The sequence below is a fragment of the Canis lupus genome, chromosome 24, assembly GCF_011100685.1.
Source record: "Canis lupus familiaris isolate Mischka breed German Shepherd chromosome 24, alternate assembly UU_Cfam_GSD_1.0, whole genome shotgun sequence".
NCBI lineage: Eukaryota > Metazoa > Chordata > Mammalia > Carnivora > Canidae > Canis > Canis lupus.
Genome location: NC_049245.1, coordinates 43,169,238 through 43,196,930, shown reverse-complemented (window position 1 = coordinate 43,196,930; position 27,693 = coordinate 43,169,238). Strand labels below are relative to the sequence as shown.

At 58.3% G+C, this 27,693-nt stretch overlaps 3 long non-coding RNA genes across 7 annotated transcripts; all 3 read left to right on the top strand.

Moving 5' to 3' along the window:
• Nucleotides 1-3,560: 3,560 nt before the first annotated feature.
• LOC119865570 lies at nt 3,561-7,827 on the top strand. Its single transcript, XR_005377420.1, has 3 exons — nt 3,561-4,296; nt 5,271-5,609; nt 7,468-7,827. It is a non-coding gene; the product is annotated as an uncharacterized LOC119865570 (long non-coding RNA).
• Nucleotides 7,828-9,862: 2,035 nt separating this feature from the next.
• Nucleotides 9,863-14,391, top strand: LOC102154923. Of its 5 annotated transcripts, none has more exons than XR_005378036.1 (3): nt 9,863-10,462; nt 12,800-12,880; nt 13,073-14,391. It is a non-coding gene; the product is annotated as an uncharacterized LOC102154923 (long non-coding RNA). The 5 variants fall into 5 exon arrangements; XR_005378039.1 differs by lacking the exon at nt 9,863-10,462 and adding an exon at nt 10,469-12,059; XR_005378038.1 differs by lacking the exon at nt 9,863-10,462 and adding an exon at nt 12,184-12,437.
• Nucleotides 14,392-17,211: 2,820 nt separating this feature from the next.
• LOC119877488 lies at nt 17,212-27,313 on the top strand. Its single transcript, XR_005378040.1, has 7 exons — nt 17,212-18,493; nt 19,379-19,463; nt 19,722-19,797; nt 19,899-20,082; nt 22,644-22,880; nt 26,465-26,912; nt 27,023-27,313. It is a non-coding gene; the product is annotated as an uncharacterized LOC119877488 (long non-coding RNA).
• Nucleotides 27,314-27,693: the final 380 nt, after the last annotated feature.

Genomic DNA, 27,693 nt, shown 5'->3' with positions numbered 1-27,693 from the left:
GCCACGCCGGAGCTGGGAACTTGGCTGCAGACTGAGCTCCCCAAGATGAGTTGGGCCTTACTAGGTGCCCCAGGATTATGGTCCCCCCAAACATCCTGCTGTCTACCCCTCAGCCCCCCACTTCAAGGGGAAGCCAGTCGCCCTACCCTTCTCAGGCTTGAGGCAGTGTTGTTCTTCCGGGGATGTCTGCACCTCCTTTGCCCACCAGGCTTGTCCCTTGACCCACCCACCTCAGGGAGGGCCCACCCATCTCCCTCTGCACACAAGCACGCACATCCTCAGGCCGTAGAAGTTCCCAAGGTGGCTGCTTGCCCCTGGGAGGTATTTACACTCCTCCATTTGTCTCACCAAATGCAGAGACAACTGTCACCTTTGCCACCACTGTCTGCCCTCCTTCCCATCTCCCAGTGTGCATTCCCACATCTTCTGGAAAGAGCACTTAGAATGTTCTTACACGATGCCAACCCCACTTGAATCCCTGTGGCCTGGGCAGAGAAAACCCCACTCCCAGAATCCAAGGGTGGATATGCAGCCAGGCCTGGCCAATTAGCTCATTCTACCCTCTGGACCTCCATGACTGGTTCAGGGTGAAGAGCAGGACCCAAGTTGATAGGATCTGAGTTAATTCTGTGGAAGTGTTGGGAAGAAGGAATCTGACTTTCTATTGGAAAGGGAAGTGGGGAGATGTAAACCTTGAGCCATCAGGGGCCAACTGGAGAAGAAGACAGAGCCAGGGCTGGAGAGAAATCAAGTCCTGATAACAGCCCCTGGATCCAGCCATGCCTGAAGCTAGCAAAGACCATTTCAGTTATGCAAACATTGTTTTTCTTGAGTCAGCTGAGTCAAGTTTTGTGCCACTCATGCCAAAAAGAGCCTCCCTCTGTTGTGAAGGACACAGCTGTGCATGACTAGAACCCACAGTTGGCTCCCCAACACAGTTGCCAGGACTTGCAGAAATTCCTAAAGCTGGCCAGAGGAACGCTTTGGAAAGTAGTCTGCGCCTCACACTGGCTTTTCTTTCTAAGGCGGTTCGGCCCGCAGTCCTTCCAAAGAGTGCTCTCGTGTTTTCTTGCAGCACAGAAGAGGCTACACCCCTCATAGCAGGGAGACTCTGGGCCCCAGGTGCGGGCCCCCTGCAGAATTCCCCTCCCTTGAATGTGAGCAGGACTGTGGATATAACTGAAGGTCACTCCCACCAGTAAGGTACTGATTCAGTGACGTGGAGCGCACCAAAACGGAGATTATCCTGGATGGGCCTGACCAAATCAGGTGAGCTCCTAAAAGGAACCAGGCCCTCCTGAAATCAGAGGCTGAAAGCATGAGGGAGCCTGAGGAGGGGCAGCCACCTGGTAAAGACCTACGAGCGGCCTCTAGAAGCTGAGCACCATCCCCAGCCAAGAGCGAGCGGGACGACGGGGTCTCGCTCCTGAATCGGCAACAGCCCGCCGGAGCTTGGAGATGGGTCCTTCCCCCGTTGAGTCTCCAGGTGAGAACACCACCCAGCCCGCAACTTGTCTGTGGCCTTGTCAGACCCGAAGCAGAGAACCCAGCTAAAACAGTGCTGACTCCTGGGTGATCTTGGGATAATAAATGGGTGTTGTGTGAGCCTCTGAGCTCGTGAAGCTTCGCAGCACCCAGGGCACCTGGATGGTTCAGTTGGTCGAGCGTCTGACTCTTCGTTTTCGGCTCACGTCATGACCGCAGAGTGGTGCGATCCGGCCCCGTGTGGGGCACTGAGTGTGAAAACTAAAGAAAATTCTGTGAAAGAAAGGAAGGAAGAGAAAAAACGAAAAAAAAAAGAGAAGAGGACTGGAGAGAAGTGTGCAGCATTAAAAACGAACACACCTCTCCTCGCCTGGCTCTCTCTCCCGACGCAGGTCTCTGCTCAAATGTCACCTCCCCAGAGGCCCTCCTCGACCTCCCCGTGTCAGGTGGGCTCCTGTCTCGTCACCCACCGCCCTGTTACCCGCCTCGACACCCTTCATGGCCCTTCCACCCACCGCCGCGTCTACACCACGTGCTTGCTGATTCCATGCCAGCTCCCCTTTGGATCGGGAACTCGAGGGAAGGGGCCTTGCCCTGTCCGTGCCCCGGTGCCCAGAAACAGGCCATGAGACGGCCTCGGTGAACCCTGGCTGAACAAATGAGTGAGTGAGTGAGAGAGTGAGTGAGTGAACAAGGAAGTGAATGAAGAGCCACCATCTCAATTGCCCACGAGTGCTGCCAAGTTGCAGCTCTTGTGGGGAGCAGATAAGGCTGCGGTTTCCAAAGTTCCGGTTCCTCTTGAGCAGCTGAGGCACTCCCCATGACCCCTGTGGCCAGGGCCCCACGACTCCTCCTCTCACGGCGCAGGCCTACAGGAGGCTTGGCAGCCTTCTCCCCAGAGGCCCCAGGTGAGCCGAGGCCCCCGCTGCCCCTGCTCTGCACCCTGGGCTTGTTTACCGATCTCCCCGTGCCTTGGTCTTCTTATCTACAAAATGGGTACAGCAAGGGTCCACCTGGCTCCCACGGCTGCTGCAGGACTGATGGAGTCCTACGCGGGCAGGCTGAGAACAGCTCCAGCAAGTGTCCAGCCAGCAGGCGTTGGCACAGACACAAGCGTGCAGCGCCGTGGAGGAGAGTGGCTTCCCACCAATGCCTCCCCTGCCCGCCTTCCTGGGGCAAGGTGTGGCATGAGATTGGCCTGATGAGGGCACGGCCAGGCCAGAGCAGGGCACACGACAGACGCTTAGCACGCTGATGTCCCAAGGCCACGGGTAGAGGGGCCGTGTCAGCAGTCGAGGGAGTTGGTTCATCATGTTGTGGCCTCACCTCTGTGGGGGGAGTTGCCCAGACAAAGTGCCCCCCCTTTCCTGCCCTGAGCAGACCCTGAGTCTCTCCATCCCCACTGCCTGTTGGGTTCTGGAAGACACCGCCAGAGACTGAATGCCCAGCTCCCAGCCAAGAGGCGAGGGGACGGCAGCCCTTCGGGGAGGACAAAGCCTTGAGTTCCAGAAGAAGAGGGCCCGGGCCACGGGCTGCGGTGGCCGGGCCCCAGGCAGATGGACTGGGTGGCGCTGGCGTGACACCACACCGGTCCCAGCAGGGACGCCAGAGCTGTCGGGGGTGGGGGGCGGCGAGAGCCACAGCGTCACAGGAGGGCAAGAGGAGCGTGTGCGTGTCCCACAGCGGAGGCCTGTGCAAGCCGCGCCCGTCCCTCGCTGGCTTCCACCCCAGGCCCGGCTGTGCCACCCCTTCCTTGCTCCTTCCAGCCGGTGGGAGCACAGGGCGGAGCAGAGGTGACCTGGAAGCCTTGGACGGCGCACTGCCCCCGGCAGCCCCTGCTGCCTTCCCGCCCCACCGGCCCCAGAGCCAGCCGCCCACGGATCCCGGATTCCCCGGGGACCTGCCAGCGGGCTGACAGCGGCCAAGTACAGTCGGGATCGGGCGACCTGCCAGCGGCCCCCAAGTACGGGGTCTCTCTGCCGGGCGCTGGATGCCCCCCCCCCCTCTGCAGCCCGCTTGTCGCCCAGGAGGAAGGAGCGCCACCCTCGATGGAGCGGGGCTGATGGACAAGAGGGGCCCCTGTTCCCTGACAGCCACGTGTTGGCCGGTTGTACATCAGCCCTACGGCTGCCCGACCCCGGGACCCCGAGCCGGGTCACAGCCACACGGGGTGGGGGAACCGGGCCAGTGGGGGGAGGCCCACGTGTCATCGCAGCTGCCAGGCCTCTGTGATGCTCCCGTCCCTCTGTGCTACATGACTCTCTCTCCGGCCCTTCTGGATGGAGCTCCCACCTCGGCCCTCACTTGGAGTCACCCCGGGAGCCTACAAAAAATTGCCTTAGAATCTCCAGAGGTTCTAGGTATGGCCCAGGCATCAGGATTTTGGAAGCCCTTTGGATGACTCCAGGGGCAGCCGAGGTTGGGAACACAAGCTCCAGGTTCAGGAGCAGAGCCGAGGCCCACAGGCTTGAAGGCTGGGCCCCACTCCACTGCAAGGATCACACGGCCTGAGGGGTGAGCAGAGCCCTGCAGTTGTGCAGTCCTTAAGGTGTGCAACTGGACCCGGCAGCCCTGATGGGAGCACGGGAGAGAACGAGCATCCAACCTCCTTTGTTGAGAAATAACTATGCAAAGGTGCAGGTTCGACTCCCGGTCCTACTGTCCGTTCAGGAAATTTGTACTCAGTTCCTCCAACCACCAGTCATGGAGCCTGATGGTCTCAGGAAGGAGACAGACAGAAAACAAAGAATCTCACAAATGAATATATAATAACAAGTTTGACACATGCACGGGATGGAAGATATCAACAAGGTGAGTGTGGAAGACAGAATAATGGTCTCCCAAACCCGTCCACGCCCCAATCCCCAGACCCTGGAACACCCTAGGTTGTGTGGCATGAGGGAATTAGGGCTGCACGTGGAAGTAAGGTCGCTGAACAGCTGACCTTTATTTATTTTTATTTTTTTATGTATCAACTAGATTCTTTTTTCTTGATTTTAAACATAAGGTACAGTTTAAATATGTGACAATTTTTTTTAAGATTTTATTTATTTATTCATGAGAGACACACAGAGGGAGAGAGAGAAAGAGAGAGAGGCAGAGACACAGGCAGAGGGAGAAGCAGGCTCCATGCAGGGAGCTCGATGTGGGACTCGATCCCGGGACCCCGGGATCACGCCCTGGGCCGAAGGCAGGTGCTCAACCGCTGAGCCATACGGGTGCCCCAACCCGTGACAATTCCATATGCATAGATTAGAAGGCCTTAAAGCTGCGGGGTCACTGAGGCAGCAGACAGGATAAAGAAAGGCACGGGGAATGACAGAGTGAGAACATCTAGGCAAATTAGAATGAATCCACTTCTAAGGGAGCAGGTTAAAGTCGGTGTTCGCCTCCTTTTCAATTTTACATTCCTACCCCCTTATTTTCTTTTATGTTTTCAGTCTACACTGAGGAAATCTTTATTGTTTTAAATATATCTAATTATTAAAATTATGTATTTATTCATCTATCTACTGAGGTATGACTGGCATGTAACATTATGTGAGGTTCAGGTGTGTGACGTAATGATTCGATGCACGTGTGCACCCAAAGCAATCACGATAATAGTCTGGTTAATGGCCCTGGCTATACATTGTTACAAAAAAATGTTTTTTCTTTTTTTTTCCTTGGGGTGATGAGGACTCTAAGGTCTGCTCCCTTAGCGACTTAGCAATATGCAATGTGGTATTGTTAACTCTGGCCACCGTGCTGGGCATTACATCCCCAGGACTTATTTATCTAAACAGCTGACCCAGAGGTGAAGACATTCCCCTGGATTATCCACGTGGGTCCGACGGAACCACAAAGAGCCTTCAAAGTGGAAGATAGCATATATTTAATGTTATACGTCAGTTATGCCTCAAGGAAAAAGACGGGGAAGAGAGAATTAAAAGCAGAGAGACAGCCGAGTGAGGACCTCCTCGAAGTTGCCGGCCTGAGGACAGAGGAAGGGGCCGGGAGCCATGGCACCGCATCCTGCCAACAACCCAAATGAGCAGGAAACAGGTGCTCCCCAGAGCCTCCAGACGGGAGTGCAGCCGGCCAGCTCCTCGCATCTGGCTTTGTGAGACCCTGCGCAGAGCCAGGTGAGACTCTGCACCTGTGACACATGTAAACCGTGGTAATGTGTTGTGATGGGAAGTAGAAAGTGTGTATAGTGTAGTGTGGTTTGGGGGTCAGGGAAGGAGGCTGCCAAAGGAGTGGAGTTTGAGCTGAGACCCACAGAATGAATAAACATCGGCCCAGCAAAGGAAGGAGGCAGAGATGCAAGGGCCCTGGGGCCAGAGGGGACCTGGTCTGAGGAAGGGAGGAAGCGAACGAAGGCCAGTGTGATTGGAGGGCAGAGCACTTGGGGCATCACCAAGCCTTTGGAACCCCAGATTCCTCACCTGTGAAGTGGGATTACAATGACGTTCCCTTACTGTGATGATGAACTGGGCCCTGGGACCTTGTAGCGAAGTAGCTGGAAGGATGGGCTCTGCAGTCAAACCAGAACTGGTTCAAACCCTAAGTCTTCTGGTTACAGCCTGGGTGACCTTGGCAGACTGTTCCCCTCTCTGAGCCTTAGTTTCTCCATCTGTCAGGCTGCTGTGAGTTTTAGATAAGAATGTGTCAGGCACGCTCAACAAACACTGGGTGTCATTGTTAGGAGACTGCGGGCCAGAGCTGGAGAGGAATGTGCTCAAGGTCACACGCCCTGGTGGCTGAGCTGGATGGAAACGAGTCTCCTGACCCTGGCCTTGGACCTGCACAGCTTCTCTGCCTGCAGGGCCACAGCCAACTGAGGCTGGGAAACTCAAACCCAGAGAGCTGTGTGTAGCACCTGTGTTGCAAGAGCATGGGGTGTGCTACAGAATGCATGTGTGCAAATGTGTACATGAGAGTGTGCACATGAGTGTGCATGCAAGTGTGAGTGTACAGGAGGGTGTACATGGGCAAGGGTGAGTGTGAGAGATGGCAAGTGTGTCTGCATGTAAACAGGCATATGTGCCTGCGAGTATGTGTGCACATGTGCATGTGCAGGTGAGTGTGTATGTGAATGCACACACATGAATAGGAGTGTGCGTGTGCAAATGTGCTTGGCGGTGTTGAATGGAAAAGTGAGGACACCTACATGGCTTGGGGGACAGACAGACAGGCCAGTGAGTCCTTATGTCTGAACAATTTCAGTCCAGCTAAACAAGGGAAGTGGAAGAAATAGTTAACAAAAGGCTCCCGGCCCTGGTGGGTTTCTTGCAACCATAGGTTCTCATTTTGCACAGTGTTCTTCCAGAAAGCAGCTCACCCTCCAGGCATGCTTCACAGAGATGGTGGGGAGGGGCAGGGAGCAATCCTTCCCTCCAAGGGCTTGTGGTGGCTCCAGCCCCGAGCATTCACTCTCCACTGGGCACAATGCTACTGACTTCACGCGCATAATTCACCCAACAGCCATGTCGTTCGCTTTACAAGTAACAGAACTGAGGCTCAAGGAGCTGCACAAGGCTCGGTGTGATATACTGTTTTGAAAAAGAACACTGTAATTATCCAGGCCTCTCTGTATTCAGAACGCTTGGCAAGTGACTTGGCAGCTGCCCCCATCAAAGGTAGTGTTTAGGGGCACCTGAGGGGCTCAGTTGATTGAGCATCCCATCCTTGGTCTTGGCTCAGGTCATGATCTCAGGGTCATGGGATCAAGTTCTACATCGGGCTTTGTGCTCACTGGGAGCCGGCTTAAGATTCTCTCTCTCTCTCCCTCTGCTTCCACCCCTCCCCTCACTTGCATTCTCTTTCTCAAATAAATAAATAAATCTTAAAAAAAAAAAAAAAGTAGCGTTTATGTCCCCACTTCTGGAATCTGGGTTGGTCTTGTGACTTGCTTTGGATTCCATCATTTCTGGAAATGGTGTTGCACCATACCTCAGCTTAGGGTTCAAACAGCATGCCTCTGCTCTCTCTCTCTCTCAGACTCTTGTCTCCATCAGGAGAACAAGCCTGCCGGAGAATGAGAGACACACTACCCAGCTGTTTCCATCTCCCTGGATGATGGTCAGCCACTCCCCAGAAACAGAGCCTGCAGCAGACCCAGCAGCTGACTACAAGTGCGTGAGAGATCCCAGCTCAGGCCACAAGAACCATCCAGGTGATGGTTCAAGCTAAACTGTTGACTCACCAAGTCATGTTATTTTAAACAACTAAGTTTAAGAATCGGGGGCCCCTGGGTGGCTCAGTGGTTTAGCCTCTGCCTTTGGCTCAGGTCATGATCCCAGGGTCCTGGGATCCAGACCTGCATCAGGCTTCCAATGCGGAACCTGCTTCTCCTTCTGCCTGTGTCTCTGCCTCTCTCTCTGTGTCTCTAATGAATAAGTAAATAAAATCTTTTTTTTTTTAATTGGGGGGGATCCCTGGGTGGCGCAGCGGTTTGGCACCTGCCTTTGGCCCAGGGCACGATCCTGGAGACCCGGGATCAAATCCCATGTCGGGCTCCTGGTGCATGGAGCCTGCTTCTCCCTCTGCCTATGTCTCTGCCTCTCTCTCTCTCTCTCTCTCTCTGTGTGTGTGTGACTATCATAAATAAATAAAAATTAAAAAAAATAAAAAAAATAAAAAAATTGGGGATCACTTGTTACACAGCAATAGCTACCTGACATGCTCATAATTGTACAGCTGTTAAAGGTAGAGTCAGGACCCAAAGCCAGGTTTGTTTGACTCCAAGCTCTATGATCTCAACCCCTATACTCAGCCAGCTCCCCCAGAAGGGAAATAAGTAAGAAAACCCAAAGCTGCTAAAAATCCCACTCTGGCTTCCCAAATGTCAGTCTACACCTTCTTTGGAACATGCCTCATCCCTGCTGTCACCCGCCTCAAGACCTCCTGGCTGGGTCCAGCCCTTTTGCCTCCTCCTCTTCCCAGAGTGCAGGTGGGGACAGAGCATTCCTTTCAGCCCTGCATCCTCCGCGCCGCCCCCCCTCCTCCCCGAGCTCCCGCTTGATGAACACCCCCCCTGCTCTTCTGCAAAGCTCGTTCGGAGTGTTGGCAGAATGAACCCAGGGTTTCTACACGTACATATCAGCAGCTGTGATAAAAACCAGCTGTAAGGCCTAAAAATAGCCTCCCCAAGTTGCCAGAGATGCCAGGTTCTTGGCTGCGGAGAAGAATCACCCCCAAGGTGGGGGCACCGTCTTCTGGGGAGAATAACACCTGCCAAATGCCCAGGAGAGCCCTGGGCCAGGCCCAAAAACCTGCCTGCGGGCAGGCCTAGCAGAGCCCCAGTCCCTGGGAGCAACACCCCTCTGAGAGGCATGCACGGGGAGCCAGGCCCTCTCCTCGGGGAAGTCGAGGCAGGGTCCAGAGAGTCCTCCAGAGCAGGGGCCTCATCTTGCCCCCCCCCTCCATCAAGGCTCTCTCTCCCCTTCTGCTCTTCTCTTCCCACTTCATTGCCTCCATAAATTAAAGATCAGGCTGTGGAGGGATGCCACCCAGGTCCATCCTCACGAGCTGTGGCTTCACCCCAGGAGCCTCAGCCTCCTTGGCCACCCAGAGCCCACGCCTCACTGCGTGGTCCTCAGGGTCCAGAAGACAGGGCAGGCGCAGCGACTGGCCGATGAGCCAGTGCCTGGCAGATGTTGCTCCTTCTGAGAAGGGTGGCAATGATGGCGAGCCCTCCTTTCTTTCTCTCCCTAATCCTTACCCTCCTTTTGGCCCCCAGTCCTCCGGCTGCTGCCCTTGGGCACCTGTCCTGCCCCCCGCCCGGCAGGCTCGGAGCCGGGGCCGGTCTTACTGAATTCCACCTGCAGCCCAGCCAGTTGCTGGGACTCGCCCCGTGTCCGGCTCGCAGGGGGAGCCCGGGCAGGCACGCTGCCCCCCCACACCCTGTCAACTCTCACAACAACCCCTGGGGAGCCGTTTGGTTCCCGGCCAAATCCCGGCACCCAGAGTGAAGTGTGGCACATAGTAGGTGTTCCAGCAATGTTTCTTGAGGGACCAGAGGATCCAGCCGTATTCTCACCATTCCCATTTTACAGATGAGCAACTGAGGCTCCGAGAGGGCAGCCAGCATGTAGCAAAGCACAACCCTCGGAGGCTGAGGGAACCCAGGCTTGGGTAGGTGACAGCTCCCACGGGCAGGATTCGAACCCAGTTTCACTGGCCCCAAAGCCTGAGTCTTAACGGCCGATGATTTGCCCGTTCTCCTACCTCTCCTAGCTGACATCTCCAGTGCAACGTCCTCCAATCCAGACAGTCGTGCACACGCCGTGTGGCCTTAGGTAACTCCGCAACCTCTCTGAGCCTTGGACTCTGAATTTGTGAAACGGGAAACCAACCTAGCCGCACCCAGGCAGGATTTCCCTCAGCTCATTTTTCATCTGGTTTCTCGGTACCTAGGGCTGGCTGTGGCATGCAGTCGGGGCCAAATAAATCTCTGTCGATTAATTAATTGAAAAGACAAGTTTACTTTAGAGCACAGGAGTCTGCCCAGAAGCTCGGGGCTGATGGTCTCCGGGAACATATTTCTTCTCTCTCCACGTTAAAGAAAGAGAAACGGCAAATGGTAGGAGAGCCACTGGGCACTCGGTTTATGGGGGAAGGACGAGGGGGATCCCTTGTGTGCAGACCCCCCAGACCCGTGGAAAAAAAGATCTTTTTTCTAATCGAAAAGTAGGCAAGTGCGTGAGAAGCTTTCTTTAAAATGAAACATTGAAGGACTAGATGCCACGTTGGTTGTGATCCCAGCTCCCGGCTCTGTGGGGCTGGCTGAGCAAGGTCCCACCATCCTCCTCCACTGGAGGCCGGTCGCTCCTCCCTTGTGCCCCAGCGCAGCGCCAGGCTCTGAGAGACTCCGGTGAGAAGCTGAGCCCACTCCCCCGACCCTGAGGCAGCAATCCAGAAGGTTCAAGAGCGGAATTCCTGAGGTTCCAAGAGAACAGCCACGAGTCCCCAGTGAGCACGTTCAAGCACCAAGGTGGGTGCTTTCTGGAGATCCCAGAGTGCTTTCCGGAGAGGTGGGGGTGCCTGCAGCAGACTGCACCCCCAGGGCCAGCATCAAAGGTGGCACCCACCAGGGGGGCCCCAAGTCCCTTGCAGGAACTCACAGGTGGCAGCCTCCTCTTCATACACCAAGGAGAGGCTGCGGGCTCTCAGGACATCTGGGGCCCCCTGCCCTCCACTTTCCAGGGCTCCCCAGCTCGGCTGAGCTGCGCCGTCCAGTGGAGCCCATCCTGGGCACCCAGAGGGTGTGCAGCTCACAGACAGCCGTGCCCGCAGCTTCCTGGCCAGCACCTGCTGGGCCGGCTGACAGCAGGCGCCGCACACACCCACCGGCCTGCAGTCTGTGGGAGCGAGCCTCGCTCTGGGCTCAAACAGGACAGTGGGGAGGGTGTGTGTGTGGGGTGCCATGCCCTGGTGTGCAGCTCCTGGCTGCTGCCATGACTGTGGGAATGAGGGGCACTTTTACAGACTTTACAGACCCTTCCTGCTGATCCTACCAGCGCTGCCAGGCTCAAGGGGCCAGCAGGCCTGGTCAAGGCCCCATGCCCAAGCTGCCAGGGAGAGGGAGGGGACAGGGGCCGGGCGGTCACACAGGCCCACTCATGCTCAGGAGGGCCCCACCCTTGGTTTAATGCTCTGCCCTTGCCGTCTTGAACTTCTTGCTTCTCTCTGAATAGGAGCTGCACATTTTAATGTTGCACTAGGCCCCCAATTCTGTAGCCAGTCCCGGAAGAGGGGGCCCAGGGGCCCGGCAGGTGAGCCCCTTCCTCCTGAGATTCTCAGATTTTATGCAGAGGCTTCAGACACAGGCTCTCCATGATTAGAGATCCGGGTGCCCCCCCACCCCCACTTCTGCAAACCTCCTTGAGTGCACAGCTGGGCTCATGGGGGCTCACACACTCACTCGCACCCATGCGTGCCCACGTGTGCAACAGCAGGTCACACCAAGGCACAAACTTCCTGCTCGGGGGACCTCAAAGTGCCACTCGAGCACACCCAGAAAGCAAATAGGGCAGCACAAAGCTGGGGAGGGGGCATCGGGGACAGAGGGAGAGAGCTCCTGCCTCCCCCAGTCTCCCAGGAAAGGAGGTATCCCCCTCCCTGGCCCAGGATCCCACTCAAGCCCTTTGCACCTTATCCCATTGAATCCCTGCAGCTGCCCCTGATGTAGGTAGGGTGTGTATTATACCCATTTCCAGGATGGAAAAACTGAGGTTCCAAGAAGAGAAGAAGTTGCTTGCTGGAACCAAGGCGGGCAGGCTCAGGAGCTCCATGCCACGCAGTGGCTCCTGAAATAGGACAAGCCTCCCTGCCCTCCTCTGTGCCTCTGGCAGGTGTATCCCCTCTTCCAGGTCCCTGTCTGCAGGGTGCCTGTTCCTCAGGGGGCTGCTCAAGCTGGGTCCTCCCTCCGGGGCTCCACTCCCACCTCACCATGGGCACAGGTGGAACCAGGGAAGCAGGGGTCAGTTTTTCCCAGGGTTCCCGGGCCGCCCCCACCCTATAGCCCTTTGGCTGGCCTTGCCCTCGGAACTCACGGACCGGGCCCCAGGAAGGGCTGACGGGTGTGCCTGGTGAGCCACAGGGGAGGGGAAGCAGCAGACCCCCCCCCCCCAGGGTGCAGGGGCAGGTGTGCGCGTGCAGAGCAGGGAGGGGAGGGCAGGCCGCGGCTCTGGCCAAGCTGGGAGGGGGGAGTGGGGGGGCCCCCTGTAGCTGCCCAGGAATTGCAGGAATCTTCCTCTCGAGATCCTAAATGGAGCTTCTGAAGGTTCCAAATGGAACATTCCAAGGGACCTAGTGAACCTCCTCTCCCGGGTGACGCCGGGGGCACCCCCGGCTCCGCTCGGGCCGGGCTCTCCTGCACCCAGGGACAGCGTAAGGACAGGCCTGCGGGCCGGCTGCGTGGCCAGGACGGCGGGGAGGAGGGCGGACGGGGAGGCCCGCCGCCCCCGGTGAGCCTGTCCAGGCCCCGCGGCCCCAGCCTTATTTGGTCAGAGGCTGCGCCGGCCGCTGGCCGAGCTGCTGGGGGCACCGGGGAGGCCCCGCGCCACCTCCCCACCGGGCCCCCTGGCCGGAGGCGGGCACTCGGGGGGTGCGGGGTGGCGAGGGTCAGGCCCAGGCCACCGTGGCCTCCCTGGGCTCCCAGCCGGGAGGGGACAGGGGTTCCCCGGCTTTTGCCTATATATGGCCGAGGAGAGGCGGCAGCGCTCGGCCGGGCCCCCGGGCCCCGGAGGTATTGTCTTAAGAGGGTGTTTGGCATCGGGCAGGGAGGCTTGGATTCTTGTACAATCCTGGCAGGGAAATTGTTTGACAGCTTTGACGGTGTTGGTGTTCTGGAGTCTCCGCGAGGAGCCTGGCCCCGAGGGCCGAGGGCACGCGGCCCATCACCAGGCGGGTGAGCTCCGGCGGCGGGCCTGGGGCTGTCCCACTCGGGGCTCGGGGCGGGGAGGACGTGCAGCGAGTGTAGTGGAGCCCTGAGAACGGGGGGGGCATGGAGGGGCGCCCGGGAGGTCGCCACCGGGGGGCTGCCGGGCCCGGGGTCCCACTGCGTGCGGCTGCAGTGAGAGGACGGGTCCACGCCTCTTAGGCCCCAAGGAGTCGGATGCTCCTGTCGTCCCTGCTGACGGACGAGGAAGCCAAGGCCCAGAGAAGGAAGGGGATTCAGGACTCCGGGCTCTTCCTCCAACCCTGTGGGGACCTCATCAGGCCAATGCTCATTGTTCACAAACGCGTTCACAAGCGTGTCCTGAGCTCGGCTCTGGGCCGGGCATCATCCCAGGCTTGGGGCAACCACAGTGAACCAGCTAAGAAATGGCTTGTCCCCAAGAGAAACATCCTGTCAAGTAAGGTACCCAGAGAAGGTCTCTGTGCAGATGATCTTTAAACTGAGGCCCAAAGACAACACAGAGTCAGTCCTGGGAGTAACAGAGGTGGTGTCACAGGCGGAGGAAATAGCACGTGCAAAGGCCCTGAGGCAGGGAGAAGCATGATCAGGCCTGGGCCAGCCAGGAGGCCAGGGTGGTTGGGGCAGAAGGTGCAGTCACAGGTCACGATCACAGGAGCTTCAAAGGTTCACGTCAGGAGGGGGGTGGGTTTTACCCCCGAGCAGTGGGAAGCTGTGTTTTAAGCAGAGATCTAATATAATCGCATGTGCTACCGTGCATGAGAGTCTGCGCTTGGCTAAGTGCTGTATGTTCATTTTTTCATCTGATCCCCCCACATCCCTGTGAGGGGAGTGGAATCCTTACCCCCATTTTACAGATGCAAGTTGAGGCTCTGAGAGCTGAAATGACTCGCTGTGTCCTTAATACGGATGGGATAGGAATCCTGCCTTCCGTCTTAGCCGGGGCAGTACAGACCCTCCCACATGCCCACCCGGCAAAGCAGCAGGGCCCGAGGGGGGGCCGACCCCGCCTCCTTCCACCTGCCATCCCTCCCGCTGCCCCCTTGCAGAGCCGGGGACCCCGCCTGTTTCCCAGGAAATCCCCCGGTGGCAGGCACAATGGGATGGTCGGTCACCTGTCCTCGGGGGCTCGGGGCCCCACTGGCTGCTTAGACTGGGGCGCAGACATCCAGGGCCGCCGCGCCCGCACACCTGGCCCCACGCCCACCCCCGCCCAGACCAGGAAGGGGCCGCAGAGAGGAAAGCAAATAGCAACCGGTGTGTTCGCAGGCCTCGGCCTCCCACCGGCGCCAGGGCAACACCACCTGCTCTCAGACAGCGGGCGGCAGGAGGACAAAAGCAGGGCTGGGGCTGCGGGCCAGGGACGCGGAGCGCGGGAGCAGGCCCGGGAACCGGCCTAGCAGGGCGGGCTGGTCCCGAGTCAAGGAGGCCTGCCTTGAACCCAGAGGTTCTGTGACCTCGAGCGTCTTCTGGGCCTCAGTCGGCCTGTTTATTAAATGGGAACGCAGGGACAGCAGGCACGGCCGGAGGTTCGCTGAATGCAGGCCCCGTGCCAGGCGGCACCTCCTGGAACGCTCGAGCCGTCCTGGAAGGAAGGGCTGTTAACTCTGTGCAGACAAACAGCAAAGCCCAGAGGCGCTGACACAGCCACCCCAGGCCACACAGCGGGAAACTGGAGCAGGGATGTGAGCCGGGGACCATCTGGCTTCAGACCCAGGCCCAGCGCGGCAGACGGTGCTCTGCAGAGGTGGGGAGCTAAGGGGCTTGACCCTAGGCCCGAGAATCGGCTTCCCGGACACCGGGACTGAGGGGGAGGCCAGGAGAGGCCAGGCTGTCGAGACCCACACCATCCGGGCTGATCTTGGGGGACGGCGGTCAGGAAGGGGTCTTGTCGGTGGGTCACGAACTTGTGACCTTCAGAGGCGGGTTCTATGACTCTGACCACCTCCCTCTGACCTTCAGCTGCTTCGTATCTGTATTTAGAATGACTCGCCTTATTATTTTTCTTTTTTTACCTAAATAAGTTTATTTCAAAAGGAAATTCTCTATCACCGAGGTCAATGGAAAACCACTATTACCTGCCACTAAGAGAAGATGCCCCTGAACATGAGCACGGTGAAGACGAACCGGGTCGCTAAATACTGTTGTTTGCCCATGGTCCTGAGCCGGAGGCTGCTCTTTCTCTGCCACAAAGGGGGTTCGGAAGGGGCTGCTGGCCGTGAAGACGCACCAAGCCTCAAGCTGAACTAAGAAGGATAGGAAAGCCGTGAGACGGGATGGCCTGGGGGTGCCTGGGGGGCTCAGGGCATGATCCCAGTCCCACACTGGGCTCCCCGCAGGGAGCCTGCTTCTCCCTCTGCCTGTGTCTCTGCCTCTCTCTGTGTCTCTCATGAATAAATAAAATCTTGGGGAAAAAAAAAAAAGAAAGAAAGAAAGGGAATGGCCTCGTCCCCGGGCCCCATGCCCACCCCGTGGCAGCCTGGGTGCCACATTTATCACACACCCATCTGGGCCGGCCCCATCCTTTAGAGATGGGGCGGCCGGGCCCCTAGAGCAGGAGCCACTGTTCCCTGAGAGTTTGGGGCACGTCCTGCACCCACAGCAGCCTCAAATGTGCCACCAGGATGTGTCCCCTCCTGTCCCCTGCTCAGGAGGCCCAGGGACTCCAAGCTCTGCCCTGTGCCAAGTACATCTCCAAAATGTCATGCCCTCCCTGACGCCGTAGGTGCCTAGACTGTCACTGTGCTTCCAGCATTTTCCGCCCACGAGGCCGCTGGCATTTCTGCCCAGTGGCAACCCTGAGAGGTTCTAGGCAGCGGCTCAACGGCTCAAGTCCCAGGAAGGCGGCGGCATGAAGGGTGTTGGCTTGGTTCCCTGGGGCGTTCAACGCGCCGTGGGGCTGCCAGCCGGTCCACGGGCTGGGACCCTCTGTCTCGAGAGCAGCCGACCAGGCCGGCCTCCGGGGGGGTGGCTCGCCCACAATTCCAGAACCGCAGGCCGGGGCTTGCCTGCCAGGCAGCCGGCTTGCGTTTATCACCGGGCAAAGGCAGAAAGAAGCCCTTCTGCCTTCAGGTGGCATCCCGGTGACAGACGCCCCCACGGAGCTGCGTGTCACCTTCTCTTTGGGGGACAATTCTGCCCTCGGGTTAGAGAACCCGTAGCGTGGAGTTGGGACGCCCCACCCCCCCCCGCCCCGCAGCCAGGTGAGGCCCGGCAGCCCGCGCTCACACCTCAGCTCTGCTGCAAACCGCCCGAGTGACCGCAGAGACGGGGGCCGGCTCCCTGCACCCCCAGATCCTCATCTGTGACTTGGGGGCTCATAAAACACACCACTCTCCAAGGACTAAAGAAGTAAAACACGTTCTACGTTTCAGATAGTGCGAGCCCTCCACGAAGGCTGGCCCAGGCCATCTGGGGTTTTTGGTCTTTGTTTTCCACCCTCTCCCACTTTTAAATAAGGCAACTGTAAATGTTTTTGTCCCCGAGGATCAAAACATTTTGCCAAACAACAGAATGCTGGATCAGAGGGCACGGGCGGTTCCACGGCAGTTGTTCCTTGCACGGAGATTGACCTTCCACGTCGGAATGTGTTTACAGCAAGAGCCGATTGTGTCATTTTCTCCGCATCCCTGCCAGCACTGGGTTTTACCACTTTATAACTGTTCCCTAATTTGATCAAAGTGGAGAGGGGCTTTGTCCGCATTTCTTTCTTTCTTTGTCTACAAGTCTGTGCATTCTTTCATGTTACAATTAACTGCTATTTCCTTGGGAATACACGGTGTGGCGGCCTCCTTGGAATGTTTCTCAAGTGGCATCTGCGATGCCAAAGTCCCCTTGTCAGGTCCACCTTAGAAGCGTCTTCTGAGCAGGGGAGACAGGAGAGGTTGTCGCTCGGGGTGGCAGTGAAAGCCTCTCCCCTGCCTACCCCAACCCGTGCCTTCCCGTCACCTGATTATCCTCAGAGCCTCCCCAATGGAGGAAATCCTCTCCTGGGACTGCGGCTGCAGGCATGGAGGCCGGAGGAGGAAGAGTCGATTGCATTCTTGGAGCTAACAAGTGAGCCAGTGAGGCAGAAGGGTAACAGACGCCACCCCTGTACCTCCCACCACTGCCCTCCTGCACCGCCCTCCACGCTCCTCCAGGGACCCCTGGGTCCCAAGAAACTTTCCTTCCAAACCATGAGGTCAGAGCAAAACCCCTCCACCGAGTCGTGATAAGGTGATGACTCTCTGTATTCCTTTTTTTTTTTTTTTAAGATTTTATTCATTCATGAGAGACACACACAGAGAGAGGCAGAGACACAGGCAGAGGGAGAAGCAGGCTCCCTGTGGGGAGCCCAATGTGGGACTCGATCCCGGGTCTCCAGGATCACGCCCTGGGCTGAAGGCAGATGCTAAACCGCTGAGCCACCCAGGGATCCCCAACTCTCTATATCCCTTAATCATTTCAGTTCCTGGTGTCCTATTAGCAAGACACCCAGAGCTCCTTCTTGGGTCCTCCCTCCCCCCGAATTATCCAAGGACCCCACAGTCATCCTCAGCAGGTGGAGCTGCCACTGGCTCCCCAGCGAACGTCCCTGCTGTTATGGCATCTTGCCACCGCATGGGGTGGCTGTTGGAGACGGCGCCAGAACAGTCCTGCAGACCTTTGCCCATTGGGCAAGGACGTCTGAGCTGGTTAAGCCCTTGCCTGGGGCCTGGGGTCACCCATACTCGAGACTTGAGTTCATGGCTCTCGGGGGTCACCCTTTCAACACTTAGCAGAGTGACGTGCCCCACCCTGCACCCTACACACACCCTAGGTCCCGACATCTAGCACCTTGCTGACCCTGCCCAGAGCCCCCTGGGAGGACAGGATGGCAGCACAGCCCCTACTTTGATGGAGGGGGACCTGAGGCCCCCAGAGGGTAATTTTTCCAAAGTCACTTGGCCAGTTAGCCCCACTTCAAGCTGAAACCCAAGGTCTGGACTCCCCTTTCACTAGAAGCTCCCAGTGAAAGTCCTCTTCCGGCCCCCCGAACCAGAGCACCCTCACCACCCCCCAGTCGTGACACCAAAGAATATCTGCAGATTGCCCGGTGTCCCTTGGGGAGCAGAATCAGCCTCAGCGGAGAACCTCTGCTCCTAGACTCCAGCAGTGGCCTCTCCTGACCTTGGGAGCCGGGCCCTGTCCTGGTGGCCCCGGGGGCCCTGCTGACCTCAGCCACTCTGTCTTCCAGCCCGGGCACGCGCTGTCCCCTCCGTCTCCGGTCACCCTCAAATCTCCGGTCCCGTTCGAGACCCTTCACACCCTGGGGGCCAGCGGAGAGCACCCCTGACCACGCCGCTCGAGTGACCCCCGCCCATCAGCCTCTCCATCCTTCTCCCTGATTTATCAACCTCTTTGCCTTTTCTTAAATCCCTCTGTTTCTGTTTTGTCGTTTACGGATGAGCTTATTTCTGCCTCGGCTCCGTGGGGCAGGGGCCTGCATGTCCCGTTCGCCGCGAGCGGCCCCGGCTGCACAGCAGACATCAGGAAACCCGAGTTTCATGACTGAATGAATGAGCTGGGTGGACTTCTCTCGGCTTCTAGAAATGGATCCTGTGTGTCCCCAGGGCTGCGAAGGTAGGGAGAGCCAGGAGAGCCAGAGGGGGCCCCTTCCGTGGGCCTCGGGCCCTGCACACACAGCCTTGACCCAGGCTTTCTGGGGTTCTTGGAGACGAGAGGGGAAACCCGTCCCCTGGGCTTAAGGAGCCGCAGGCCCGGCCCTACTCACCAGGGCCCGGCTCGGATGGTGAGGCCCGGGGCCTAATTATAGAAGGCAGGTCTGAGAGGAAGTGGCTGCTCTGATTAACACCCTGAGGTTTGTTCACCCCTCACTGAGACAGTCCCCACGGGGAGAGGAAACCTGTGAAATGAACCCAGCCGCCGGGCCGGGGGGCCTCCGGTTCCTGGCTGAGGGGCGGCCGGAAGCCGGCTCTGCCTCCCGCGGCTTGTCCACGTGAGCGAGCCTCACCCCCTCTGCACCTTGGTTTGAGACAAAGGGACCCGGGCCACATTTGATCTTCGAGGGGGCTGTCCCGCGGGGGTTCAGGCAGGGGCACCACTGTCAGGAGCCCTCTCCGACCTCAGTTTACTCAACCGCAGAATGGGCTGACGGGGACCCCGCCTTGCAGAGAGTCTCTGGGAGGATTCAGGGGGGAGGCTCGTGCCGCCAGCTGGCCCAGGACGGGGTCTGGCACAGGATGAGCGCTCGGCCGGCGCTTCCCGTCGTCAGATTGGCGGGGCCCAGTCAGAATGAGAATGTGGGGCCCCTTGCTCAAGAGAAACTGAGAACTTCGAGATGGAGACAGCAGAGCGTTAAGTGGGGCAGGGCCCTTCTGAGCCCCGCGTGACTGCCCGGGCTGCACACCCCGGGGTTGGGGAGGGTGGCCCGAGGGGTGAGGGGGGTGGGGTGGGAGTAGGGGCAGCTGCTCCTTACAAGGATGCATCCCTCCCCACGACCATCAGCAGCAGACCTCAGCCCGCGGTCAGATGGAAAATCCCGCATCAGAGCGCCACGCACAGCACCAGGCGGCGCGCGCAGGACGATGCAGTAAGTGGACACTCATCATACGTATTTGGGTGAGGACCAGGGCAGGAGGCTGAGGCTCCCACCTCCTCTCCCCGTGCGGCTCGCTCAGAGCGGGGGCGGGGTGCAGTTAGAGCAGAATTCACCTGTATCTGTAACATTTTATTTCTTAAAGAAAAAAAAAAGCTCAGCACCTACTGTGACCTCATAAGCATGTTAAAAACTGGGTGGCGGTGGTGGCGGTTGTATTATTTTTCTGAAAGCTTTCCCTTGTCTTTGCAGTTTTAAAAGATTTCACCACTTTTAAAAATGTGGAAACCCTCAGATTAGAAAGTATCTATTCTTTTACTACCATCCGGTGAGTAAGGGGCCTCAGAAACGCTCAAGCATTAATTGAGCACCTACTACGTTGCCTGGCCCCGTAGGCAGGGAGGCAAAACCAAGCATTTTGCCCCTCAGGAGCCCAGGGCCCAGCAAGGGGAGACAGAAAGGAGACCTGCCTGCCCTGTGCCCACACGACGGGACCCACACGACACGGCCCCGACCCTGGCATGGGGCTGCCACTTGGCTACTTTCACAGGAAAGCGGCACCCAGTGTTTTTTGCCTCCTGCAGAAGGAGCCCGGGAGCCTTGCAGGAGCCTGGTAGGTACAGAGGGCTGTGGGCAGCAGCAGCAGGTACATTCAGCCCCAGTCTCGGGTGGGTGGAGGGGAGCCCCCGGGGCGGCCCCCACCACTGCCGAGCCCCTTAGGTGAATGAGAGGCATCCCCCTGAATTTTCGGCAGCCTCTCTGGCGCTAATGGGGAAACTGACCCCAGTCAGGGCCACCCGCCCATCCCCCCAGCCCAGGGTTTAATTTTGCCGAGGCCTGGGCTGGTGGTCCCTGCTGGGGAGCAAGGCAGCCCCCGGCCCCCTGCCACTCCTTGTCATTTCTGTCTTCTTGGTTAATTTTTTATTTTGAAATATTTCAAAAAAAAAAAAAAAACAAATAATTTCAGACTTGCAGAAAACGTGCAGAGAAAAATGTGCGTATCCCCACCCCCCAGCTTCTCCTAATAGTAACAGTCTATGTGATGGCACAACTGTCAGGACCAAGAAACTCCACATCGATGCAGGACCGTTAACTGAGCTTCAGACTTTATTTGGAGTTCACCAATTTCCCCCCTCACGTCTCCTTTCTGTTCCGGATGCACATGGCCTTTGGGCATCCACCCTCCGTCTCTAGCAGCGGTGGGGGGGGGGGGGGCAGGGGGGAGGTTCTCTGCTCCTTTCTGGTCTTTCATGGCCTTGCCCTGTTCGAAGAGTGTCAGTCCTGTATTTTGTAGATTCTACTTCAATTTGGGTTTGTCAGATGTCCCCTTGTGTTTTAAAATGAGACATAATTCACATTCCACAAAATGCACCCTCTTACAGCGTACAACGCCACGGCTCTGGGTATGCACAAGATTGTGCAACAGTCACCACGATCAAGCCCCAGGACATCTCCCTCACCCCAGGAGGACGGCCCCGGCCCCCTTCCCACCCCCCCATACCCCCCACCCCCCACCCTCCGCCAGCCATGGCACTTTCTCTGGTTCCCTCTCTCCGCGACTCTGTTCCTGCTTTTCTTTCGGTTTCTGTTTGTGTCTCTGCCTGTGAGTCACGCTGTTGCTCTCACACACGTTCTACTTTTCTCTGTGTCTGCATCTGTCTCCCTCTTTCATTCTGAAGGGGACACAGGCAAAGCCAAGAAAACAAATAAAGAGCAACCAGAGGGCAAGCTGGGGGCTCTGGAGACAGACTGGTAGGGACAGAGAATGTCTGAGGGTTCCAGCTAGATGGGGCAGCCCCGGGGACCCCTCCAAGGAGGTGACGATGAAGTCAATCCTACAGGAAGGAAAGCAGCCACTGCTGGGACACATCCAGGCAGGAGGGCAACTTGAGCCAAGGCCCTGGGGTGGGAAGAACCCCAAGGGACAAGCCAGCGAGATACAGGGGGGCTAGTCAGGGGTCTCCCTATGCACCAGGATCACAGGCTCTGAGGTGGGAACCCCAGCCAGCCCACAGTGCATAAGTCACTGGTGAACCTCTGAGAACCTTCCATAACCTTCCAGGCAGAGCCAGACGGTGTGCTCAGCACTGGGGACCCTGGGATAGACATGATCCACCTCTACCTTATAAGAAGCTGCAGGGGGAAGGTACAACCCAGGCTCTAAACAAAGTTTGTGGGTTGATTTGCTCAATATTTACCTCGGAAACACTTAGTGAGCGTTTGCTGCAGGCCAGAACCATAAGTGGGCATGGGCAGTGCCCCGGCCTCACGGGGCTCCGAGTCTAGAAGGAGAAGCAGCTCCCCGCGCCCCCTGACCTGTGCCGAGAAGGCCGCTCACTCACCCAGCACACAGCTGCTGCTGCTCCCTGCACGGTGGACACACACAGGTGACCCCCGAGGGGGATCCCACGTCCACAGTGCAGTTTCTAGAGCAGAATGGCGTGGGTTCCTGTCCGTGTCCTGTGGGGCATGATTCGCTGAGCAGCAGCCTTGGGCATATCAGTCCCCCTCTCTGAGGCTCGGCCCCTCCTCTGTAGAGCGGCCTGGCATGAGCTCAGAGAAAAAGATGTCAAGTGCCGAGCCCCGTCCACCCCCCCACTGCCCACATTCAGAGAGCACCCCCCACCCCACCCCACGCCCTGCCCTTGACCGGCGCTGAGGGGGCAGGCTGGCCAGGAGGATCCCGGGCAGGCTGGAGGGTCCGCACCTCCCTGGGGGAGGGGGCAGCAGGGGCAGCAGCTGGATCCTGGCTCGTGTCCTTAAGTCACCGAGGGCAGCACCAGGCCGGCTGGCTGGAGCCCAACAGCCTGGGTCTCATTTGTGATGCAAATGGCTGGCCGTGGCTTGGGGCCAGGGCACATGTCCCCAGCCAGGGCCCCAGCTTTTATTCTGAGCGGAGCCTGGGGAGGGAGGGAGGGAGGGAGGGAGGGAGGGAGGCAGGGAGGGAGGGGAGCCTCCCCAGGCAGCCACGAGAGACCTTCCCAGGTGGGTTAGGGGTGAGCAGGGACCCCAAGGCAAGGGGACCCATTTCCAGAGGCGGACAGGGAAGGCTGAGGCTGGGGCCACCCTCTGATTGCTCAATGGGACGAGGGGGACCGTGGTGGCTGGCAGAGGGCCCCATCCCGCTGGAACCCAAAGGTCACCCGTCTGGGCGTTCTCCCTGCAATCCCGCAGAAACCAGGGCACCGCTGTGTCACAGCCCGTCATTTCCTGGCCAGTGCGCGGTGGCTCTGCGGCCCCTCCTGGATCCCCTGCAAAGCTGTGGCCACGCAGACCTTCTCCCTTCATCTTTCTCTGGCTCCCGGTCACCGCCAGCCCTTCCCACAAGCTGCTTCTTGCGTCTGGAGGATCTTTGCTTTCACTGACGCCAGTCTGGCTTTGGGTCTCTGCCCTAATGCTCTACGTGTAACTGTATGTAGATTCTTTTTCTTAAAGACGGTCCCACAAAACCCGCATCTCTCCCCAGTGGTGGGAAAATGTCCCCTGACACTCTTCCCCGGTTGCCGGGTCAGCTGAGTAGGTCCCCCGTTAGGTCATTCATTCATTCAACACATACATACTGAGCAGCTCTTCTGTACCAGGCACTGTTCTAGGCACTGGAGACAGACCAATGGACAAGACAGACAAAAATGCCTGCCCCGTGGACCTACGATCCCCCGGGGGTACAGGCAATCGACAGAAAAATAAGGAATATTCGAGTAATAATAACTGACGAATGTCAGCTTGAGGTGTGACGAGAGCTGCAGGGGAAAATGAGCGGGGAGCGTGGGGCTGTAATTTTTAATGGAACAAGGTAGGAGGTGGACACCTGGGGATGAGCGGTCTAGGTAAAGGGAATAGCATGTGCAAAGGCCCTGAGGCAGAGGCTCACCTGGGAGGGCTCAGCACTTCTCTGTGGTGTTTACCAGCCAGAAATTAAACAATCATTCCGGTGATGATTTACACACTTTCTGGCATACCCACTAGGGTCTTGTATTCGGTGCTTGTTCACTAAATAAATGGAGAAAGGACTTACGCGTGTTTTTATTTGAAGGGAGGGGTTGGGGCTAGTGAAGTTGTCGTGGAGCCTCACCCCACCCTGAGGCGCAGGGGCAGCTCACAGGCTGGAGCTCTGCGGGCACATGCAGGCCAAGGCACTAGTGGCAGGCGACAGGGACAGCAGGCAGCTTTTTTCAGGAGCCTGGGGGCGGCAGGCACGAGCGGATGAGAGCAAAGCAGGGAAAAGAAGAACAGGGAAGACTCCACATTCTCCAGGCTTGGCTTGAGGCTTCCGTGAGCCCCGTTTAGACACCCCAGAAGGAACCGGGAAACCACTTGCGGGGGGAGGGAGGGGGTCCAGGTTCCTGCCCGGTCACTGAATTTGGAAAATGAATTTTAAAAATGTGGCCGTGACGCCCCTTGTGTGCGCTTCCAGGTGGCCGCCTAGCAGGGGAGGCGCGTGCAGGGGGGTCCCAGCAGGTGTGCACCGACCCAGACCACGTCCTCCCCTTCCGCCCACATCCCAGGGGACCGGTGACAGAGAAGCCCCACCCACCTGGCGGGACACCCCACAGCCAGCAAGGGAGCCAGAGCAAGCCGTGTGGGGGCTGATGGGAGCCCTTGGAGAGGGTTCCAGGGGCTGGCGCGTCGTCGAGCGCATGCACGTGCTCCGCCGGGCGAGGACGGAGGGCCCTGGGCGCAAGACGCAGGTGTGTCCAAGCTGGAGGCGCTGATGCTGGCTGTGGGACAGGATGGGTCCGACCTGCCTCCGTGACGCCGAGCCCGTGCGCTGGTAGACACAAGCTGTGCGACTCTCCTGATAAAAATGCCACCATGATTCATGGCAGGGAGGTGACCGCCCGAGCGGGAGGCTGGAGAAACCGCCGGGCTGGGGTGCAATGGAGGCTGGGACGATGCGGCTCGCCCCCCAGGGGGACCTGCCTGTCCCCTCCTGTCCCACTAAACCAACCATCCCCGCAACCCGTCCCCACCAGAGAACAGCAGCGCGCCCCCTCCTCTCCGGGGAGGACGGTTGGGTGGAGACAGCCACCAGCGGCAGGTGGGGACCTCAGGGAGGTGTCAAATGCTATCCTGGGTGGCCGCACAGAAGCAGGAGGGGAAGACATGCTGGTGATGGGCTCTGGCTGTAGTGAGGAGCAAGTGAAGAGATGCTGGGGGAGTGGTGCCTGGGGGGAGGGGAGAAAACAAAGATGCCAGAGAGTCCTCCCAGTCCGCCCGTGAGTCCTCCCAACCCGCGGGAGGCTGTGCCAAAGCCACGCCAGGTGCCAGCTTTTGTTTGGGGTTGGGGGGAGGAGCGGCTCCATGCGTTCATCCCCACCCAGTGTCCTACCTATATCCCCTGTGCCAACCTCAGCCTCCGCTCCCAGGCCACACTCTTGCTTTGCAGGCCTCCCTGCCGGCCAACCTGGCTGGACACATCCGACCTCAGGCCCTTTGCACGTGCTTGTGACCACATCGGGAACGCTCTTCCCACGCTTGCCTCTGCATAGGATCTCTGTCCAGTGAGCCTTCCGCGGGGCCCACCTCCCACCTGGACCCTCCTGATTCTTCTCCATCCACTCACCTGTTCGTCTCCTTCACAAATTTGTGACTCAGTGATTTCTTTGCTCGCCTTCCTGATCAGGCAAGCTTCAGTCAGGGCACTGCCTGGCCCGGGCATTCGGAGAAGGAGCAAAAGGATCTGGAGCCACCGGGGACCCAGGGCAGGTGCCCCGGAGGAAAAGAAGGGTCGGTTACAGGAAGCAGCCCCAGGGCAGGAAGAGCCCCAGGCCAGGCTGGGGAGGGTGATTTAGAACCAGACGGCTCCCCAGCTGAGCCCCGGTCTCCTGCCCCAGAGCCTCGTTCCCAAACTTATGCAAGAACAAACAGGGAGGCCTCTCCTGACTCAGAAGCACGCTTTACTGGGACAAAGAGTAAATAAACTGATATTTATACCACGGCCCCATCGGGTGGCCACTTGGCGCGGAGGCAAATATGGTCAAAACTGCGCTCGGAGGCCCTCGGGGAAGAGCGAGGCTGTCCCGAGAGGAGCCCGGTGGGAGGTGTCCGCAGCCCACACTCCCACAGACGCCTCTGATCGCCCAGGACAGGTCCGGGTGGCGGGGGGGTCACCTCTGGATTCCTGTAGACCTTTCCCAGGTCAGCTGCTGCCTGGGTCCCGGGCCCGTGGGCAGGGTCCCCATGTCCCCCCTGAACTTTCTCCTGAGGACACACCCCCACGCTGCCTCAGGTGACTTCTCAGCTTGGAAGATGATTTCATTTAAATACTTTAGAATCCATACGTTCAGCAAGAACTATGAGTCACCCTGCTGTGCCCGGCTCCCGCGCAGTGGCTGGCTCATAGGCGGCTCTGACACGCTCCTGATCCACCCCAGCAACCAGTCTGAGATGGGAGACAGGGACTACATGAGCAAACAACGCCCTACACTGAGAAGCCCCCGCCCAGTGGGTGCTCTGGAGGAGGTGGGCGAGGGCAGGTGGCAGGGAGCGGCCGAGGGTGGGCACACGCAGGAACGTGCCCTCCAGGGCAGGGGGAGCTGCTCGTGCAAAGGCCCTGGGACTTCCTTCCCAGCTCCTCCCTGGTTCTCTGATTATCCTGGTTACTCGTGTCCTTGTTTACTGTCCATCTCCAGGGGGCACCTGGGCCTCTGCCTTTGGCTCAGGTCATGATCCCGGGGTCCTGGGATCGAGTCCCACATTGGGCTCCCCACACGGAGCCTGCTTCTCCCCACACGTCTCTGCCTCTCTCTGTGTCTCTCATGAATAAATAAATAAAATCTTTGGAAAAAAAAAAAAGAAAACCGGTGAGGTTCCACTGACAAAGTATTTATGGCCGTGTCACCCGGTTCTAGGAGAGAAGGCCAGAGGAGCAAACAGAAGCGTCATCTCCAGGGGCTGGCATTGCAGGGAATCCCTCATTGCACTTTGCCAGCTCCCAGCGTTTTACCGTGAGGTTCTATTTATTTTTAATCTGTTCTGTTTTTCTGTAATTACAGAAGCAACATGCGTCTGTGGCACCACGTTCAAACAAGGTGTAAAGTAAGAAGAAAAGTTCATATTCGCCAGACACAGCGCCTCAGCCTGCCCTGAATTCCCGGAATGCACCTTTCATCAGACCCCCTGACCTCCCAGGGTCATGCCTGCAGGTTGGGGGAGGAGTTTGCCCCCCCACCCGTGTCCACCCACGGGCCACAGAGCTAGGGGCTCGGGGTGGGGGGTGAGTGTGGGCGGGGGCCTGGGAGGGCCGAGCCCGTCCGCAGTGTTGTTAAACGGCCAGCCACCTCCCTCCCTGTGCGTCCTGGGGACACCGCCCCCCATGGCAACCCACTCCCTGTTGAGGGCTGGTGCTGCCCCCGGTCACGGCCTCTACCCTGTGACCTTGGGTACAGACATCGAGAAGGACGGGGTGACTCTCCAACACGTCTTCCAAAACAGAAGCGACAGGTAGGTATAAATCAGTGCAGGGAGGGCCCCCAGAGTTCTGGGTTTCCCCCCTGGTGGTTTCTGTTGCTCTTTTCTGGAATATTCTTTCAGTATTTCCTCGTTTTTTCCAGAGCCACTGCCATCCTGGTTTCCGAGGAGCTGCTTGGTGAGCGGCGGACACCCCCCAACCCCCCAGCGCCAGCACCCACCCTGCCCTCTGTGCCCGCAGCCCCGGCGGCCCCAGCCCCAGCAACCAGCACACAACTCGCTGTCTGGACGCTTCGTGGGAATGGGGCGCACAGGACGCCCCCATGGCGGGCTTCTTTCATTTAGGTGCGTCCTCGAGGTCCGTCTGCGTTGTGGCGTCTATCAGAAGTTCATTCCTTGTTATGGCCAAATAATAATATACCTGTTGTGCGGCTGGACCGTTTTTGTTCATCCATTTCTCAACTGATGGACATTTAGGTTGTTCCCACTTTCTGGCCACTAGGAATAGTGCTGCCGTGAGCACTCAGGGTCGAGACTGCTGTGTGGATGTTTGCTTTGACTGGTCTCAGGTGGGCACCTGGGGCGGAATTTCTGGGTCATATGGTAGCTCTATGTTTGATCACCTGAAGCCCCTCCAGGCTGTTTTCCGTCTGACACTCCCTCCAGTAGGAGGCTTTCAACTCTCCATATTCCTACCCACCAACACTCACCAACTTACCAACACCCTCCAACACCCACCAGCATCCACAACACCCACCAACACCTACCAACACCCACCAGCATCCACAACACCCACCAACACCCACCAACACCC